This window comes from Ambystoma mexicanum, unplaced genomic scaffold (genome assembly GCF_040938575.1).
Source record: "Ambystoma mexicanum isolate Mex_15411 unplaced genomic scaffold, UKY_AmexF1_1 Mex_scaf1, whole genome shotgun sequence".
Classification (NCBI taxonomy): Eukaryota; Metazoa; Chordata; class Amphibia; order Caudata; family Ambystomatidae; genus Ambystoma; species Ambystoma mexicanum.
The window spans coordinates 1,005,158-1,023,793 of record NW_027182324.1 but is presented as its reverse complement, the minus strand read 5'-3'; the positions used below and the strand labels follow the sequence as shown (position 1 = coordinate 1,023,793).

General features: G+C 41.0%; 12 non-coding genes across 12 annotated transcripts; all 12 read left to right on the top strand.

Annotated features, from left to right (window-relative positions):
• Nucleotides 1–634: 634 nt before the first annotated feature.
• Nucleotides 635–707, top strand: TRNAK-UUU (transfer RNA lysine (anticodon UUU)). The gene has a single exon. It is a non-coding gene; the product is annotated as a tRNA-Lys (tRNA).
• A 771-nt stretch (nt 708–1,478) lies between these two features.
• Nucleotides 1,479–1,551, top strand: TRNAK-UUU (transfer RNA lysine (anticodon UUU)). The gene has a single exon. It is a non-coding gene; the product is annotated as a tRNA-Lys (tRNA).
• Nucleotides 1,552–3,162: 1,611 nt separating this feature from the next.
• On the top strand, nt 3,163–3,235 carry TRNAK-UUU (transfer RNA lysine (anticodon UUU)). Its single transcript has one exon. It is a non-coding gene; the product is annotated as a tRNA-Lys (tRNA).
• A 768-nt stretch (nt 3,236–4,003) lies between these two features.
• On the top strand, nt 4,004–4,076 carry TRNAK-UUU (transfer RNA lysine (anticodon UUU)). The gene has a single exon. It is a non-coding gene; the product is annotated as a tRNA-Lys (tRNA).
• A 1,611-nt stretch (nt 4,077–5,687) lies between these two features.
• On the top strand, nt 5,688–5,760 carry TRNAK-UUU (transfer RNA lysine (anticodon UUU)). Its single transcript has one exon. It is a non-coding gene; the product is annotated as a tRNA-Lys (tRNA).
• A 2,450-nt stretch (nt 5,761–8,210) lies between these two features.
• Nucleotides 8,211–8,283, top strand: TRNAK-UUU (transfer RNA lysine (anticodon UUU)). Its single transcript has one exon. It is a non-coding gene; the product is annotated as a tRNA-Lys (tRNA).
• Nucleotides 8,284–9,054: 771 nt separating this feature from the next.
• TRNAK-UUU (transfer RNA lysine (anticodon UUU)) lies at nt 9,055–9,127 on the top strand. Its single transcript has one exon. It is a non-coding gene; the product is annotated as a tRNA-Lys (tRNA).
• Nucleotides 9,128–10,736: 1,609 nt separating this feature from the next.
• TRNAK-UUU (transfer RNA lysine (anticodon UUU)) lies at nt 10,737–10,809 on the top strand. Its single transcript has one exon. It is a non-coding gene; the product is annotated as a tRNA-Lys (tRNA).
• A 2,452-nt stretch (nt 10,810–13,261) lies between these two features.
• On the top strand, nt 13,262–13,334 carry TRNAK-UUU (transfer RNA lysine (anticodon UUU)). The gene has a single exon. It is a non-coding gene; the product is annotated as a tRNA-Lys (tRNA).
• A 768-nt stretch (nt 13,335–14,102) lies between these two features.
• TRNAK-UUU (transfer RNA lysine (anticodon UUU)) lies at nt 14,103–14,175 on the top strand. Its single transcript has one exon. It is a non-coding gene; the product is annotated as a tRNA-Lys (tRNA).
• Nucleotides 14,176–15,785: 1,610 nt separating this feature from the next.
• TRNAK-UUU (transfer RNA lysine (anticodon UUU)) lies at nt 15,786–15,858 on the top strand. Its single transcript has one exon. It is a non-coding gene; the product is annotated as a tRNA-Lys (tRNA).
• A 2,450-nt stretch (nt 15,859–18,308) lies between these two features.
• On the top strand, nt 18,309–18,381 carry TRNAK-UUU (transfer RNA lysine (anticodon UUU)). The gene has a single exon. It is a non-coding gene; the product is annotated as a tRNA-Lys (tRNA).
• The last annotated feature ends 255 nt before the right edge of the window (nt 18,382–18,636 follow it).

The following is an 18,636-nucleotide window of genomic DNA, read 5'->3' as shown; positions in this document are numbered from 1 at the left end:
GCCAACATTTCAAGCCTGACTGTGCTTCTAAATAGCATGAAATAGCAATCTTTGTACAAAGTTTTAATATTGGGGAGACAGATTGGTCGAAAAAAAAGCAGACAGGCGCTGCTGAGATTCGAACTCAGGATCTCCTGTTTACTAGACAGGCGCTTTAACCAACTAAGCCGCAGCACCTTTTTTGCATCTGGTCTCCTTTCCTTCCTCATGTAATCATGTAGAAGTGAAATCCACTTTTTTAAGGCTGGGCTTCTGTTGCAATATAACTTTTCAAAATGTTTTCCAATTGACTGAAACTCCATTGCACAAAACGAGCATGTCAGTAATCGACGATTTAGAGTGGACTGCATTGCCCAGTGTGTGCATTGAGGAGCACATGTACGTCTTTACTGGTGAGCAAGTTTGCACTCATGAATGCGGCAAAACATTCAAATGCGTGGGCTGGATGACCATTAAAGTCCTACATGCTGCAAATCTCTATATCTGGATACGGAATGACTGAAAAAAGTTATGTCTCCAGTGTCAAAATGTGTGTAATGCACTAGTAATTCATTTCCTTTATTGACCAGTGAGGTAGCCATGTATGGAGGTGCTGTAGAGTGAAAATCAAGTTTCAAATGGCAGTGATCCCTGTGCCTGGATAGCTCAGTCGGTAGAGCATCAGACTTTTAATCTGAGGGTCCAGGGTTCAAGTCCCTGTTCAGGCGTACCTTTGCTTCTTTTACAATAAATTAAGCAGGAAATATGAATTGCTCATTCTAATATTTGCTATTTCTGATGGCATCGCAACCTTGGGCAATATGACTCTAAGGTAGTGGAGACCAGAGTTCTTGGGTGCTTTGCCAACATTTCAAGCCTGACTGTGCTTCTAAATAGCATGAAATAGCAATCCTTGTACAAAGTTTTAATATTGGGGAGACAGATTGGTCGAAAAAAAAAGCAGAGAGGCGCTGCTGAGATTCAAACTCAGGATCTCCTTTTTACTAGACAGGCGCTTTAACCAACTAAGCCACAGCACCTTTTTTGCATCTGGTCTCCTTTCCTTCCTCATGTAATCATTTAGAAGTGAAATCCACTTTTTTTTAAGGCTGGGCTTCTGTTGCAATATAACTTTTCAAAATGTTTTCCAATTGACTGAAACTCCATTGCACAAAACGAGCATGTCATTAATCGTCGATTTAGAGTGGACTGCATTGCCCAGTGTGTGCATTGAGGAGCACATGTTCGTCTTTAATGGGGAGCAAGTTTGCACTCATGAATGTGGCAAAACATTCAAATCCGTAAGTGGGTGAACATTAAAGTCCTAGATGCTGCAAATCTCTATATCTGGATACGGAATGACTGAAAAAAGTTATGTCTCCAGTGTCAAAATGTGTGTAATGCACTAGTAATTCATTTCCTTTATTGACCAGTGAGGTAGCCATGTATGGAGGTGCTGTAGAGTGAAAATCAAGTTTCAAATGGGCAGTGATCCCTGTGCCTGGATAGCTCAGTTGGTAGAGCATCAGACTTTTAATCTGAGGGTCCAGGGTTCAAGTCCCTGTTCAGGCGTACCTTTGCTTCTTTTACAAAAAATTAAGCAGGAAATATGAATTGCTCATTCTAATATGTGCTATTTCTGATGGCATCGCAACCTTGGGCAATATGACTCTAAGGTAGTGGAGTCCAGAGTTCTTGGATGCTTTGCCAACATTTCAAGCCTGACTGTGCTTCTAAATAGCATGAAATAGCAATCTTTGTACAAAGTTTTAATATTGGGGAGACAGATTGGTCGAAAAAAAAAGCAGACAGGCGCCGCTGAGATTCAAACTCAGGATCTCCTGTTTACTAGACAGGCGCTTTAACCAACTAAGCCGCAGCACCTTTTTTGCATCTGGTCTCCTTTCCTTCCTCATGTAATCATTTAGAAGTGAAATCCACTTTTTTAAGGCTGGGCTTCTGTTGCAATATAACTTTTCAAAATGTTTTCCAATTGACTGAAACTCCATTGCACAAAACGAGCATGTCATTAATCGTCGATTTAGAGTGGACTGCATTGCCCAGTGTGTGCATTGAGGAGCACATGTTCGTCTTTACTGGGGAGCAAGTTTGCACTCATGAATGTGGCAAAACATTCAAATCCGTAAGTGGGTGAACATTAAAGTCCTAGATGCTGCAAATCTCTATATCTGGATACGGAATGTCTGAAAAAAGTTATGTCTCCAGTGTCAAAATGTGTGTAATGCACTAGTAATTCATTTCCTTTATTGACCAGTGAGGTAGCCATGTATGGAGGTACTGTAGAGTGAAAATCAAGTTTCAAATGGGCAGTGATCCCTGTGCCTGGATAGCTCAGTCGGTAGAGCATCAGACTTTTAATCTGAGGGTCCAGGGTTCAAGTCACTGTTCAGGCGTACCTTTGCTTCTTTTACAAAAAATTAAGCAGGAAATATGAATTGCTCATTCTAATATGTGCTATTTCTGATGGCATCGCAACCTTGGGCAATATGACTCTAAGGTAGTGGAGTCCAGAGTTCTTGGAGGCTTTGCCAACATTTCAAGCCTGACTGTGCTTCTAAATAGCATGAAATAGCAATCTTTGTACAAAGTTTTAACATTGGGGAGACAGATTGGTCGAAAAAAAAGCAGACAGGCGCTGCTGAGATTCAAACTCAGGATCTCCTGTTTACTAGACAGGCGCTTTAACCAACTAAGCCACAGCACCTTTTTTGCATCTGGTCTCCTTTCCTTCCTCATGTAATCATTTAGAAGTGAAATCCACTTTTTTTAAGGCTAGGCTTCTGTTGCAATATAACTTTTCAAAATGTTTTCCAATTGACTGAAACTCCATTGCACAAAACGAGCATGTCAGTAATCGTCGATTTAGAGTGGACTGCATTGCCCAGTGTGTGCATTGAGGAGCACATGTTCGTCTTTACTGGGGAGCAAGTTTGCACTCATGAATGTGGCAAAACATTCAAATCCGTAAGTGGGTGACCATTAAAGTCCTACATGCTGCAAATCTCTATATCTGGATACGGAATGACTGAAAAAAGTTATGTCTCCAGTGTCAAAATGTGTGTAATGCACTAGTAATTCATTTCCTTTATTGACCAGTGAGGTAGCCATGTATGGAGGTGCTGTAGAGTGAAAATCAAGTTTCAAATGGGCAGTGATCCCTGTGCCTGGATAGCTCAGTCGGTAGAGCATCAGACTTTTAATCTGAGGGTCCAGGGTTCAAGTCCCTGTTCAGGCGTACCTTTGCTTCTTTTACAAAAAATTAAGCAGGAAATATGAATTGCTCATTCTAATATGTGCTATTTCTGATGGCATCGCAACCTTGGGCAATATGACTCTAAGGTAGTGGAGTCCAGAGTTCTTGGATGCTTTGCCAACATTTCAAGCCTGACTGTGCTTCTAAATAGCATGAAATAGCAATCTTTGTACAAAGTTTTAATATTGGGGAGACAGATTGGTCGAAAAAAAAGCAGACAGGCGCTGCTGAGATTTGAACTCAGGATCTCCTGTTTACTAGACAGGCGCTTTAACCAACTAAGCCGCAGCACCTTTTTTGCATCTGGTCTCCTTTCCTTCCTCATGTAATCATTTAGAAGTGAAATACACTTTTTTAAGGCTGGGCTTCTGTTGCAATATAACTTTTCAAAATGTTTTCCAATTGACTGAAACTCCATTGCACAAAACGAGCATGTCATTAATCGTCGATTTAGAGTGGACTGCATTGCCCAGTGTGTGCATTGAGGAGCACATGTTCGTCTTTACTGGGGAGCAAGTTTGCACTCATGAATGTGGCAAAACATTCAAATCCGTAAGTGGGTGAACATTAAAGTCCTAGATGCTGCAAATCTCTATATCTGGATACGGAATGACTGAAAAAAGTTATGTCTCCAGTGTCAAAATGTGTGTAATGCACTAGTAATTCATTTCCTTTATTGCCCAGTGAGGTAGCCATGTATGGAGGTGCTGTAGAGTGAAAATCAAGTTTCAAATGGGCAGTAATCCCTGTGCCTGGATAGCTCAGTCGGTAGAGCATCAGACTTTTAATCTGAGGGTCCAGGGTTCAAGTCCCTGTTCAGGCGTACCTTTGCTTCTTTTACAAAAAATTAAGCAGGAAATATGAATTGCTCATTCTAATATGTGCTATTTCTGATGGCATCGCAACCTTGGGCAATATGACTCTAAGGTAGTGGAGTCCAGAGTTCTTGGATGCTTTGCCAACATTTCAAGCCTGACTGTGCTTCTAAATAGCATGAAATAGCAATCTTTGTACAAAGTTTTAATATTGGGGAGACAGATTGGTCGAAAAAAAAGCAGACAGGCGCTGCTGAGATTCGAACTCAGGATCTCCTGTTTACTAGACAGGCGCTTTAACCAACTAAGCCGCAGCACCTTTTTTGCATCTGGTCTCCTTTCCTTCCTCATGTAATCATTTAGAAGTGAAATCCACTTTTTTTAAGGCTGGGCTTCTGTTGCAATATAACTTTTCAAAATGTTTTCCAATTGACTGAAACTCCATTGCACAAAACGAGCATGTCATTAATCGTCGATTTAGAGTGGACTGCATTGCCCAGTGTGTGCATTGAGGAGCACATGTTCGTCTTTACTGGGGAGCAAGTTTGCACTCATGAATGTGGCAAAACATTCAAATCCGTAAGTGGGTGAACATTAAAGTCCTAGATGCTGCAAATCTCTATATCTGGATACGGAATGTCTGAAAAAAGTTATGTCTCCAGTGTCAAAATGTGTGTAATGCACTAGTAATTCATTTCCTTTATTGACCAGTGAGGTAGCCATGTATGGAGGTACTGTAGAGTGAAAATCAAGTTTCAAATGGGCAGTGATCCCTGTGCCTGGATAGCTCAGTCGGTAGAGCATCAGACTTTTAATCTGAGGGTCCAGGGTTCAAGTCACTGTTCAGGCGTACCTTTGCTTCTTTTACAAAAAATTAAGCAGGAAATATGAATTGCTCATTCTAATATGTGCTATTTCTGATGGCATCGCAACCCTGGGCAATATGACTCTAAGGTAGTGGAGTCCAGAGTTCTTGGAGGCTTTGCCAACATTTCAAGCCTGACTGTGCTTCTAAATAGCATGAAATAGCAATCTTTGTACAAAGTTTTAACATTGGGGAGACAGATTGGTCGAAAAAAAAGCAGACAGGCGCTGCTGAGATTCAAACTCAGGATCTCCTGTTTACTAGACAGGCGCTTTAACCAACTAAGCCACAGCACCTTTTTTGCATCTGGTCTCCTTTCCTTCCTCATGTAATCATTTAGAAGTGAAATCCACTTTTTTTAAGGCTAGGCTTCTGTTGCAATATAACTTTTCAAAATGTTTTCCAATTGACTGAAACTCCATTGCACAAAACGAGCATGTCAGTAATCGTCGATTTAGAGTGGACTGCATTGCCCAGTGTGTGCATTGAGGAGCACATGTTCGTCTTTACTGGGGAGCAAGTTTGCACTCATGAATGTGGCAAAACATTCAAATCCGTAAGTGGGTGACCATTAAAGTCCTACATGCTGCAAATCTCTATATCTGGATACGGAATGACTGAAAAAAGTTATGTCTCCAGTGTCAAAATGTGTGTAATGCACTAGTAATTCATTTCCTTTATTGACCAGTGAGGTAGCCATGTATGGAGGTGCTGTAGAGTGAAAATCAAGTTTCAAATGGGCAGTGATCCCTGTGCCTGGATAGCTCAGTCGGTAGAGCATCAGACTTTTAATCTGAGGGTCCAGGGTTCAAGTCCCTGTTCAGGCGTACCTTTGCTTCTTTTACAAAAAATTAAGCAGGAAATATGAATTGCTCATTCTAATATGTGCTATTTCTGATGGCATCGCAACCTTGGGCAATATGACTCTAAGGTAGTGGAGTCCAGAGTTCTTGGATGCTTTGCCAACATTTCAAGCCTGACTGTGCTTCTAAATAGCATGAAATAGCAATCTTTGTACAAAGTTTTAATATTGGGGAGACAGATTGGTCGAAAAAAAAGCAGACAGGCGCTGCTGAGATTCGAACTCAGGATCTCCTGTTTACTAGACAGGCACTTTAACCAACTAAGCCACAGCACCTTTTTTGCATCTGGTTTCCTTTCCTTCCTCATGTAATCATTTAGAAGTGAAATCCACTTTTTTAAGGCTGGGCTTCTGTTGCAATATAACTTTTCAAAATGTTTTCCAATTGACTGAAACTCCATTGCACAAAACGAGCATGTCATTAATCGTCGATTTAGAGTGGACTGCATTGCCCAGTGTGTGCATTGAGGAGCACATGTTCGTCTTTACTGGGGAGCAAGTTTGCACTCATGAATGTGGCAAAACATTCAAATCCGTAAGTGGGTGAACATTAAAGTCCTAGATGCTGCAAATCTCTATATCTGGATACGGAATGACTGAAAAAAGTTATGTCTCCAGTGTCAAAATGTGTGTAATGCACTAGTAATTAATTTCCTTTATTGACCAGTGAGGTAGCCATGTATGGAGGTGCTGTAGAGTGAAAATCAAGTTTCAAATGGGCAGTGATCCCTGTGCCTGGATAGCTCAGTCGGTAGAGCATCAGACTTTTAATCTGAGGGTCCAGGGTTCAAGTCACTGTTCAGGTGTACCTTTGCTTCTTTTACAAAAAATTAAGCAGGAAATATGAATTGCTCATTCTAATATGTGCTATTTCTGATGGCATCGCAACCTTGGGCAATATGACTCTAAGGTAGTGGAGTCCAGAGTTCTTGGAGGCTTTGCCAACATTTCAAGCCTGACTGTGCTTCTAAATAGCATGAAATAGCAATCTTTGTACAAAGTTTTAACATTGGGGAGACAGATTGGTCGAAAAAAAAGCAGACAGGCGCTGCTGAGATTCAAACTCAGGATCTCCTGTTTACTAGACAGGCGCTTTAACCAACTAAGCCACAGCACCTTTTTTGCATCTGGTCTCCTTTCCTTCCTCATGTAATCATTTAGAAGTGAAATCCACTTTTTTTAAGGCTAGGCTTCTGTAGCAATATAACTTTTCAAAATGTTTTCCAATTGACTGAAACTCCATTGCACAAAACGAGCATGTCATTAATCGTCGATTTAGAGTGGACTGCATTGCCCAGTGTGTGCATTGAGGAGCACATGTTCGTCTTTACTGGGGAGCAAGTTTGCACTCATGAATGTGGCAAAACATTCAAATCCGTAAGTGGGTGAACATTAAAGTCCTAGATGCTGCAAATCTCTATATCTGGATACGGAATGACTGAAAAAAGTTATGTCTCCAGTGTCAAAATGTGTGTAATGCACTAGTAATTCATTTCCTTTATTGACCAGTGAGGTAGCCATGTATGGAGGTGCTGTAGAGTGAAAATCAAGTTTCAAATGGGCAGTGATCCCTGTGCCTGGATAGCTCAGTGGGTAGAGCATCAGAATTTTCATCTGAGGGTCCAGGGTTCAAGTCCCTGTTCAGGCGTACCTTTGCTTCTTTTACAAAAAATTAAGCAGGAAATATGAATTGCTCATTCTAATATGTGCTATTTCTGATGGCATCGCAACCTTGGGCAATATGACTCTAAGGTAGTGGAGTCCAGAGTTCTTGGATGCTTTGCCAACATTTCAAGCCTGACTGTGCTTCTAAATAGCATGAAATAGCAATCTTTGTACAAAGTTTTAATATTGGGGAGACAGATTGGTCGAAAAAAAAGCAGACAGGCGCTGCTGAGATTTGAACTCAGGATCTCCTGTTTACTAGACAGGCGCTTTAACCAACTAAGCCGCAGCACCTTTTTTGCATCTGGTCTCCTTTCCTTCCTCATGTAATCATTTAGAAGTGAAATCCACTTTTTTAAGGCTGGGCTTCTGTTGCAATATAACTTTTCAAAATGTTTTCCAATTGACTGAAACTCCATTGCACAAAACGAGCATGTCATTAATCGTCGATTTAGAGTGGACTGCATTGCCCAGTGTGTGCATTGAGGAGCACATGTTCGTCTTTACTGGGGAGCAAGTTTGCACTCATGAATGTGGCAAAACATTCAAATCCGTAAGTGGGTGAACATTAAAGTCCTAGATGCTGCAAATCTCTATATCTGGATACGGAATGACTGAAAAAAGTTATGTCTCCAGTGTCAAAATGTGTGTAATGCACTAGTAATTCATTTCCTTTATTGACCAGTGAGGTAGCCATGTATGGAGGTGCTGTAGAGTGAAAATCAAGTTTCAAATGGGAGTGATCCCTGTGCCTGGATAGCTCAGTCGGTAGAGCATCAGACTTTTAATCTGAGGGTCCAGGGTTCAAGTCCCTGTTCAGGCGTACCTTTGCTTCTTTTACAATAAATTAAGCAGGAAATATGAATTGCTCATTCTAATATTTGCTATTTCTGATGGCATCGCAACCTTGGGCAATATGACTCTAAGGTAGTGGAGACCAGAGTTCTTGGGTGCTTTGCCAACATTTCAAGCCTGACTGTGCTTCTAAATAGCATGAAATAGCAATCTTTGTACAAAGTTTTAATATTGGGGAGACAGATTGGTCGAAAAAAAAAGCAGAGAGGCGCTGCTGAGATTCAAACTCAGGATCTCCTTTTTACTAGACAGGCGCTTTAACCAACTAAGCCACAGCACCTTTTTTGCATCTGGTCTCCTTTCCTTCCTCATGTAATCATTTAGAAGTGAAATCCACTTTTTTTTAAGGCTGGGCTTCTGTTGCAATATAACTTTTCAAAATGTTTTCCAATTGACTGAAACTCCATTGCACAAAACGAGCATGTCATTAATCGTCGATTTAGAGTGGACTGCATTGCCCAGTGTGTGCATTGAGGAGCACATGTTCGTCTTTAATGGGGAGCAAGTTTGCACTCATGAATGTGGCAAAACATTCAAATCCGTAAGTGGGTGAACATTAAAGTCCTAGATGCTGCAAATCTCTATATCTGGATACGGAATGACTGAAAAAAGTTATGTCTCCAGTGTCAAAATGTGTGTAATGCACTAGTAATTCATTTCCTTTATTGACCAGTGAGGTAGCCATGTATGGAGGTGCTGTAGAGTGAAAATCAAGTTTCATATGGGCAGTGATCCCTGTGCCTGGATAGCTCAGTTGGTAGAGCATCAGACTTTTAATCTGAGGGTCCAGGGTTCAAGTCCCTGTTCAGGCGTACCTTTGCTTCTTTTACAAAAAATTAAGCAGGAAATATGAATTGCTCATTCTAATATGTGCTATTTCTGATGGCATCGCAACCTTGGGCAATATGACTCTAAGGTAGTGGAGTCCAGAGTTCTTGGATGCTTTGCCAACATTTCAAGCCTGACTGTGCTTCTAAATAGCATGAAATAGCAATCTTTGTACAAAGTTTTAATATTGGGGAGACAGATTGGTCGAAAAAAAAGCAGACAGGCGCCGCTGAGATTCTAACTCAGGATCTCCTGTTTACTAGACAGGCGCTTTAACCAACTAAGCCGCAGCACCTTTTTTGCATCTGGTCTCCTTTCCTTCCTCATGTAATCATTTAGAAGTGAAATCCACTTTTTTAAGGCTGGGCTTCTGTTGCAATATAACTTTTCAAAATGTTTTCCAATTGACTGAAACTCCATTGCACAAAACGAGCATGTCATTAATCGTCGATTTAGAGTGGACTGCATTGCCCAGTGTGTGCATTGAGGAGCACATGTTCGTCTTTACTGGGGAGCAAGTTTGCACTCATGAATGTGGCAAAACATTCAAATCCGTAAGTGGGTGAACATTAAAGTCCTAGATGCTGCAAATCTCTATATCTGGATACGGAATGTCTGAAAAAAGTTATGTCTCCAGTGCCAAAATGTGTGTAATGCACTAGTAATTCATTTCCTTTATTGACCAGTGAGGTAGCCATGTATGGAGGTACTGTAGAGTGAAAATCAAGTTTCAAATGGGCAGTGATCCCTGTGCCTGGATAGCTCAGTCGGTAGAGCATCAGACTTTTAATCTGAGGGTCCAGGGTTCAAGTCACTGTTCAGGCGTACCTTTGCTTCTTTTACAAAAAATTAAGCAGGAAATATGAATTGCTCATTCTAATATGTGCTATTTCTGATGGCATCGCAACCTTGGGCAATATGACTCTAAGGTAGTGGAGTCCAGAGTTCTTGGAGGCTTTGCCAACATTTCAAGCCTGACTGTGCTTCTAAATAGCATGAAATAGCAATCTTTGTACAAAGTTTTAACATTGGGGAGACAGATTGGTCGAAAAAAAAGCAGACAGGCGCTGCTGAGATTTGAACTCAGGATCTCCTGTTTACTAGACAGGCGCTTTAACCAACTAAGCCGCAGCACCTTTTTTGCATCTGGTCTCCTTTCCTTCCTCATGTAATCATTTAGAAGTGAAATACACTTTTTTAAGGCTGGGCTTCTGTTGCAATATAACTTTTCAAAATGTTTTCCAATTGACTGAAACTCCATTGCACAAAACGAGCATGTCATTAATCGTCGATTTAGAGTGGACTGCATTGCCCAGTGTGTGCATTGAGGAGCACATGTTCGTCTTTACTGGGGAGCAAGTTTGCACTCATGAATGTGGCAAAACATTCAAATCCGTAAGTGGGTGAACATTAAAGTCCTAGATGCTGCAAATCTCTATATCTGGATACGGAATGACTGAAAAAAGTTATGTCTCCAGTGTCAAAATGTGTGTAATGCACTAGTAATTCATTTCCTTTATTGCCCAGTGAGGTAGCCATGTATGGAGGTGCTGTAGAGTGAAAATCAAGTTTCAAATGGACAGTAATCCCTGTGCCTGGATAGCTCAGTCGGTAGAGCATCAGACTTTTAATCTGAGGGTCCAGGGTTCAAGTCCCTGTTCAGGCGTACCTTTGCTTCTTTTACAAAAAATTAAGCAGGAAATATGAATTGCTCATTCTAATATGTGCTATTTCTGATGGCATCGCAACCTTGGGCAATATGACTCTAAGGTAGTGGAGTCCAGAGTTCTTGGATGCTTTGCCAACATTTCAAGCCTGACTGTGCTTCTAAATAGCATGAAATAGCAATCTTTGTACAAAGTTTTAATATTGGGGAGACAGATTGGTCGAAAAAAAAGCAGACAGGCGCTGCTGAGATTCGAACTCAGGATCTCCTGTTTACTAGACAGGCGCTTTAACCAACTAAGCCGCAGCACCTTTTTTGCATCTGGTCTCCTTTCCTTCCTCATGTAATCATTTAGAAGTGAAATCCACTTTTTTAAGGCTGGGCTTCTGTTGCAATATAACTTTTCAAAATGTTTTCCAATTGACTGAAACTCCATTGCACAAAACGAGCATGTCATTAATCGTCGATTTAGAGTGGACTGCATTGCCCAGTGTGTGCATTGAGGAGCACATGTTCGTCTTTACTGGGGAGCAAGTTTGCACTCATGAATGTGGCAAAACATTCAAATCCGTAAGTGGGTGACCATTAAAGTCCTACATGCTGCAAATCTCTATATCTGGATACGGAATGACTGAAAAAAGTTATGTCTCCAGTGTCAAAATGTGTGTAATGCACTAGTAATTCATTTCCTTTATTGACCAGTGAGGTAGCCATGTATGGAGGTGCTGTAGAGTGAAAATCAAGTTTCAAATGGGCAGTGATCCCTGTGCCTGGATAGCTCAGTTGGTAGAGCATCAGACTTTTAATCTGAGGGTCCAGAGTTCAAGTCACTGTTCAGGCGTACCTTTGCTTCTTTTACAAAAAATTAAGCAGGAAATATGAATTGCTCATTCTAATATGTGCTATTTCTGATGGCATCGCAACCCTGGGCAATATGACTCTAAGGTAGTGGAGTCCAGAGTTCTTGGAGGCTTTGCCAACATTTCAAGCCTGACTGTGCTTCTAAATAGCATGAAATAGCAATCTTTGTACAAAGTTTTAACATTGGGGAGACAGATTGGTCGAAAAAAAAGCAGACAGGCGCTGCTGAGATTCAAACTCAGGATCTCCTGTTTACTAGACAGGCGCTTTAACCAACTAAGCCACAGCACCTTTTTTGCATCTGGTCTCCTTTCCTTCCTCATGTAATCATTTAGAAGTGAAATCCACTTTTTTTAAGGCTAGGCTTCTGTTGCAATATAACTTTTCAAAATGTTTTCCAATTGACTGAAACTCCATTGCACAAAACGAGCATGTCAGTAATCATCGATTTAGAGTGGACTGCATTGCCCAGTGTGTGCATTGAGGAGCACATGTTCGTCTTTACTGGGGAGCAAGTTTGCACTCATGAATGTGGCAAAACATTCAAATCCGTAAGTGGGTGAACATTAAAGTCCTAGATGCTGCAAATCTCTATATCTGGATACGGAATGTCTGAAAAAAGTTATGTCTCCAGTGTCAAAATGTGTGTAATGCACTAGTAATTCATTTCCTTTATTGACCAGTGAGGTAGCCATGTATGGAGGTACTGTAGAGTGAAAATCAAGTTTCAAATGGGCAGTGATCCCTGTGCCTGGATAGCTCAGTCGGTAGAGCATCAGACTTTTAATCTGAGGGTCCAGGGTTCAAGTCACTGTTCAGGCGTACCTTTGCTTCTTTTACAAAAAATTAAGCAGGAAATATGAATTGCTCATTCTAATATGTGCTATTTCTGATGGCATCGCAACCTTGGGCAATATGACTCTAAGGTAGTGGAGTCCAGAGTTCTTGGAGGCTTTGCCAACATTTCAAGCCTGACTGTGCTTCTAAATAGCATGAAATAGCAATCTTTGTACAAAGTTTTAACATTGGGGAGACAGATTGGTCGAAAAAAAAGCAGACAGGCGCTGCTGAGATTCAAACTCAGGATCTCCTGTTTACTAGACAGGCGCTTTAACCAACTAAGCCACAGCACCTTTTTTGCATCTGGTCTCCTTTCCTTCCTCATGTAATCATTTAGAAGTGAAATCCACTTTTTTTAAGGCTAGGCTTCTGTTGCAATATAACTTTTCAAAATGTTTTCCAATTGACTGAAACTCCATTGCACAAAACGAGCATGTCAGTAATCGTCGATTTAGAGTGGACTGCATTGCCCAGTGTGTGCATTGAGGAGCACATGTTCGTCTTTACTGGGGAGCAAGTTTGCACTCATGAATGTGGCAAAACATTCAAATCCGTAAGTGGGTGACCATTAAAGTCCTACATGCTGCAAATCTCTATATCTGGATACGGAATGACTGAAAAAAGTTATGTCTCCAGTGTCAAAATGTGTGTAATGCACTAGTAATTCATTTCCTTTATTGACCAGTGAGGTAGCCATGTATGGAGGTGCTGTAGAGTGAAAATCAAGTTTCAAATGGGCAGTGATCCCTGTGCCTGGATAGCTCAGTCGGTAGAGCATCAGACTTTTAATCTGAGGGTCCAGGGTTCAAGTCCCTGTTCAGGCGTACCTTTGCTTCTTTTACAAAAAATTAAGCAGGAAATATGAATTGCTCATTCTAATATGTGCTATTTCTGATGGCATCGCAACCTTGGGCAATATGACTCTAAGGTAGTGGAGTCCAGAGTTCTTGGATGCTTTGCCAACATTTCAAGCCTGACTGTGCTTCTAAATAGCATGAAATAGCAATCTTTGTACAAAGTTTTAATATTGGGGAGACAGATTGGTCGAAAAAAAAGCAGACAGGCGCTGCTGAGATTTGAACTCAGGATCTCCTGTTTACTAGACAGGCGCTTTAACCAACTAAGCCGCAGCACCTTTTTTGCATCTGGTCTCCTTTCCTTCCTCATGTAATCATTTAGAAGTGAAATACACTTTTTTAAGGCTGGGCTTCTGTTGCAATATAACTTTTCAAAATGTTTTCCAATTGACTGAAACTCCATTGCACAAAACGAGCATGTCATTAATCGTCGATTTAGAGTGGACTGCATTGCCCAGTGTGTGCATTGAGGAGCACATGTTCGTCTTTACTGGGGAGCAAGTTTGCACTCATGAATGTGGCAAAACATTCAAATCCGTAAGTGGGTGAACATTAAAGTCCTAGATGCTGCAAATCTCTATATCTGGATACGGAATGACTGAAAAAAGTTATGTCTCCAGTGTCAAAATGTGTGTAATGCACTAGTAATTCATTTCCTTTATTGCCCAGTGAGGTAGCCATGTATGGAGGTGCTGTAGAGTGAAAATCAAGTTTCAAATGGGCAGTAATCCCTGTGCCTGGATAGCTCAGTCGGTAGAGCATCAGACTTTTAATCTGAGGGTCCAGGGTTCAAGTCCCTGTTCAGGCGTACCTTTGCTTCTTTTACAAAAAATTAAGCAGGAAATATGAATTGCTCATTCTAATATGTGCTATTTCTGATGGCATCGCAACCTTGGGCAATATGACTCTAAGGTAGTGGAGTCCAGAGTTCTTGGATGCTTTGCCAACATTTCAAGCCTGACTGTGCTTCTAAATAGCATGAAATAGCAATCTTTGTACAAAGTTTTAATATTGGGGAGACAGATTGGTCGAAAAAAAAGCAGACAGGCGCTGCTGAGATTCGAACTCAGGATCTCCTGTTTACTAGACAGGCGCTTTAACCAACTAAGCCGCAGCACCTTTTTTGCATCTGGTCTCCTTTCCTTCCTCATGTAATCATTTAGAAGTGAAATCCACTTTTTTAAGGCTGGGCTTCTGTTGCAATATAACTTTTCAAAATGTTTTCCAATTGACTGAAACTCCATTGCACAAAACGAGCATGTCATTAATCGTCGATTTAGAGTGGACTGCATTGCCCAGTGTGTGCATTGAGGAGCACATGTTCGTCTTTACTGGGGAGCAAGTTTGCACTCATGAATGTGGCAAAACATTCAAATCCGTAAGTGGGTGAACATTAAAGTCCTAGATGCTGCAAATCTCTATATCTGGATACGGAATGTCTGAAAAAAGTTATGTCTCCAGTGTCAAAATGTGTGTAATGCACTAGTAATTCATTTCCTTTATTGACCAGTGAGGTAGCCATGTATGGAGGTACTGTAGAGTGAAAATCAAGTTTCAAATGGGCAGTGATCCCTGTGCCTGGATAGCTCAGTCGGTAGAGCATCAGACTTTTAATCTGAGGGTCCAGGGTTCAAGTCACTGTTCAGGCGTACCTTTGCTTCTTTTACAAAAAATTAAGCAGGAAATATGAATTGCTCATTCTAATATGTGCTATTTCTGATGGCATCGCAACCCTGGGCAATATGACTCTAAGGTAGTGGAGTCCAGAGTTCTTGGAGGCTTTGCCAACATTTCAAGCCTGACTGTGCTTCTAAATAGCATGAAATAGCAATCTTTGTACAAAGTTTTAACATTGGGGAGACAGATTGGTCGAAAAAAAAGCAGACAGGCGCTGCTGAGATTCAAACTCAGGATCTCCTGTTTACTAGACAGGCGCTTTAACCAACTAAGCCACAGCACCTTTTTTGCATCTGGTCTCCTTTCCTTCCTCATGTAATCATTTAGAAGTGAAATCCACTTTTTTTAAGGCTAGGCTTCTGTTGCAATATAACTTTTCAAAATGTTTTCCAATTGACTGAAACTCCATTGCACAAAACGAGCATGTCAGTAATCGTCGATTTAGAGTGGACTGCATTGCCCAGTGTGTGCATTGAGGAGCACATGTTCGTCTTTACTGGGGAGCAAGTTTGCACTCATGAATGTGGCAAAACATTCAAATCCGTAAGTGGGTGACCATTAAAGTCCTACATGCTGCAAATCTCTATATCTGGATACGGAATGACTGAAAAAAGTTATGTCTCCAGTGTCAAAATGTGTGTAATGCACTAGTAATTCATTTCCTTTATTGACCAGTGAGGTAGCCATGTATGGAGGTGCTGTAGAGTGAAAATCAAGTTTCAAATGGGCAGTGATCCCTGTGCCTGGATAGCTCAGTCGGTAGAGCATCAGACTTTTAATCTGAGGGTCCAGGGTTCAAGTCCCTGTTCAGGCGTACCTTTGCTTCTTTTACAAAAAATTAAGCAGGAAATATGAATTGCTCATTCTAATATGTGCTATTTCTGATGGCATCGCAACCTTGGGCAATATGACTCTAAGGTAGTGGAGTCCAGAGTTCTTGGATGCTTTGCCAACATTTCAAGCCTGACTGTGCTTCTAAATAGCATGAAATAGCAATCTTTGTACAAAGTTTTAATATTGGGGAGACAGATTGGTCGAAAAAAAAGCAGACAGGCGCTGCTGAGATTCGAACTCAGGATCTCCTGTTTACTAGACAGGCACTTTAACCAACTAAGCCACAGCACCTTTTTTGCATCTGGTTTCCTTTCCTTCCTCATGTAATCATTTAGAAGTGAAATCCACTTTTTTAAGGCTGGGCTTCTGTTGCAATATAACTTTTCAAAATGTTTTCCAATTGACTGAAACTCCATTGCACAAAACGAGCATGTCATTAATCGTCGATTTAGAGTGGACTGCATTGCCCAGTGTGTGCATTGAGGAGCACATGTTCGTCTTTACTGGGGAGCAAGTTTGCACTCATGAATGTGGCAAAACATTCAAATCCGTAAGTGGGTGAACATTAAAGTCCTAGATGCTGCAAATCTCTATATCTGGATACGGAATGACTGAAAAAAGTTATGTCTCCAGTGTCAAAATGTGTGTAATGCACTAGTAATTAATTTCCTTTATTGACCAGTGAGGTAGCCATGTATGGAGGTGCTGTAGAGTGAAAATCAAGTTTCAAATGGGCAGTGATCCCTGTGCCTGGATAGCTCAGTCGGTAGAGCATCAGACTTTTAATCTGAGGGTCCAGGGTTCAAGTCACTGTTCAGGTGTACCTTTGCTTCTTTTACAAAAAATTAAGCAGGAAATATGAATTGCTCATTCTAATATGTGCTATTTCTGATGGCATCGCAACCTTGGGCAATATGACTCTAAGGTAGTGGAGTCCAGAGTTCTTGGAGGCTTTGCCAACATTTCAAGCCTGACTGTGCTTCTAAATAGCATGAAATAGCAATCTTTGTACAAAGTTTTAACATTGGGGAGACAGATTGGTCGAAAAAAAAGCAGACAGGCGCTGCTGAGATTCAAACTCAGGATCTCCTGTTTACTAGACAGGCGCTTTAACCAACTAAGCCACAGCACCTTTTTTGCATCTGGTCTCCTTTCCTTCCTCATGTAATCATTTAGAAGTGAAATCCACTTTTTTTAAGGCTAGGCTTCTGTAGCAATATAACTTTTCAAAATGTTTTCCAATTGACTGAAACTCCATTGCACAAAACGAGCATGTCATTAATCGTCGATTTAGAGTGGACTGCATTGCCCAGTGTGTGCATTGAGGAGCACATGTTCGTCTTTACTGGGGAGCAAGTTTGCACTCATGAATGTGGCAAAACATTCAAATCCGTAAGTGGGTGAACATTAAAGTCCTAGATGCTGCAAATCTCTATATCTGGATACGGAATGACTGAAAAAAGTTATGTCTCCAGTGTCAAAATGTGTGTAATGCACTAGTAATTCATTTCCTTTATTGACCAGTGAGGTAGCCATGTATGGAGGTGCTGTAGAGTGAAAATCAAGTTTCAAATGGGCAGTGATCCCTGTGCCTGGATAGCTCAGTGGGTAGAGCATCAGAATTTTCATCTGAGGGTCCAGGGTTCAAGTCCCTGTTCAGGCGTACCTTTGCTTCTTTTACAAAAAATTAAGCAGGAAATATGAATTGCTCATTCTAATATGTGCTATTTCTGATGGCATCGCAACCTTGGGCAATATGACTCTAAGGTAGTGGAGTCCAGAGTTCTTGGATGCTTTGCCAACATTTCAAGCCTGACTGTGCTTCTAAATAGCATGAAATAGCAATCTTTGTACAAAGTTTTAATATTGGGGAGACAGATTGGTCGAAAAAAAAGCAGACAGGCGCTGCTGAGATTTGAACTCAGGATCTCCTGTTTACTAGACAGGCGCTTTAACCAACTAAGCCGCAGCACCTTTTTTGCATCTGGTCTCCTTTCCTTCCTCATGTAATCATTTAGAAGTGAAATCCACTTTTTTAAGGCTGGGCTTCTGTTGCAATATAACTTTTCAAAATGTTTTCCAATTGACTGAAACTCCATTGCACAAAACGAGCATGTCATTAATCGTCGATTTAGAGTGGACTGCATTGCCCAGTGTGTGCATTGAGGAGCACATGTTCGTCTTTACTGGGGAGCAAGTTTGCACTCATGAATGTGGCAAAACATTCAAATCCGTAAGTGGGTGAACATTAAAGTCCTAGATGCTGCAAATCTCTATATCTGGATACGGAATGACTGAAAAAAGTTATGTCTCCAGTGTCAAAATGTGTGTAATGCACTAGTAATTCATTTCCTTTATTGACCAGTGAGGTAGCCATGTATGGAGGTGCTGTAGAGTGAAAATCAAGTTTCAAATGGGAGTGATCCCTGTGCCTGGATAGCTCAGTCGGTAGAGCATCAGACTTTTAATCTGAGGGTCCAGGGTTCAAGTCCCTGTTCAGGCGTACCTTTGCTTCTTTTACAATAAATTAAGCAGGAAATATGAATTGCTCATTCTAATATTTGCTATTTCTGATGGCATCGCAACCTTGGGCAATATGACTCTAAGGTAGTGGAGACCAGAGTTCTTGGGTGCTTTGCCAACATTTCAAGCCTGACTGTGCTTCTAAATAGCATGAAATAGCAATCTTTGTACAAAGTTTTAATATTGGGGAGACAGATTGGTCGAAAAAAAAAGCAGAGAGGCGCTGCTGAGATTC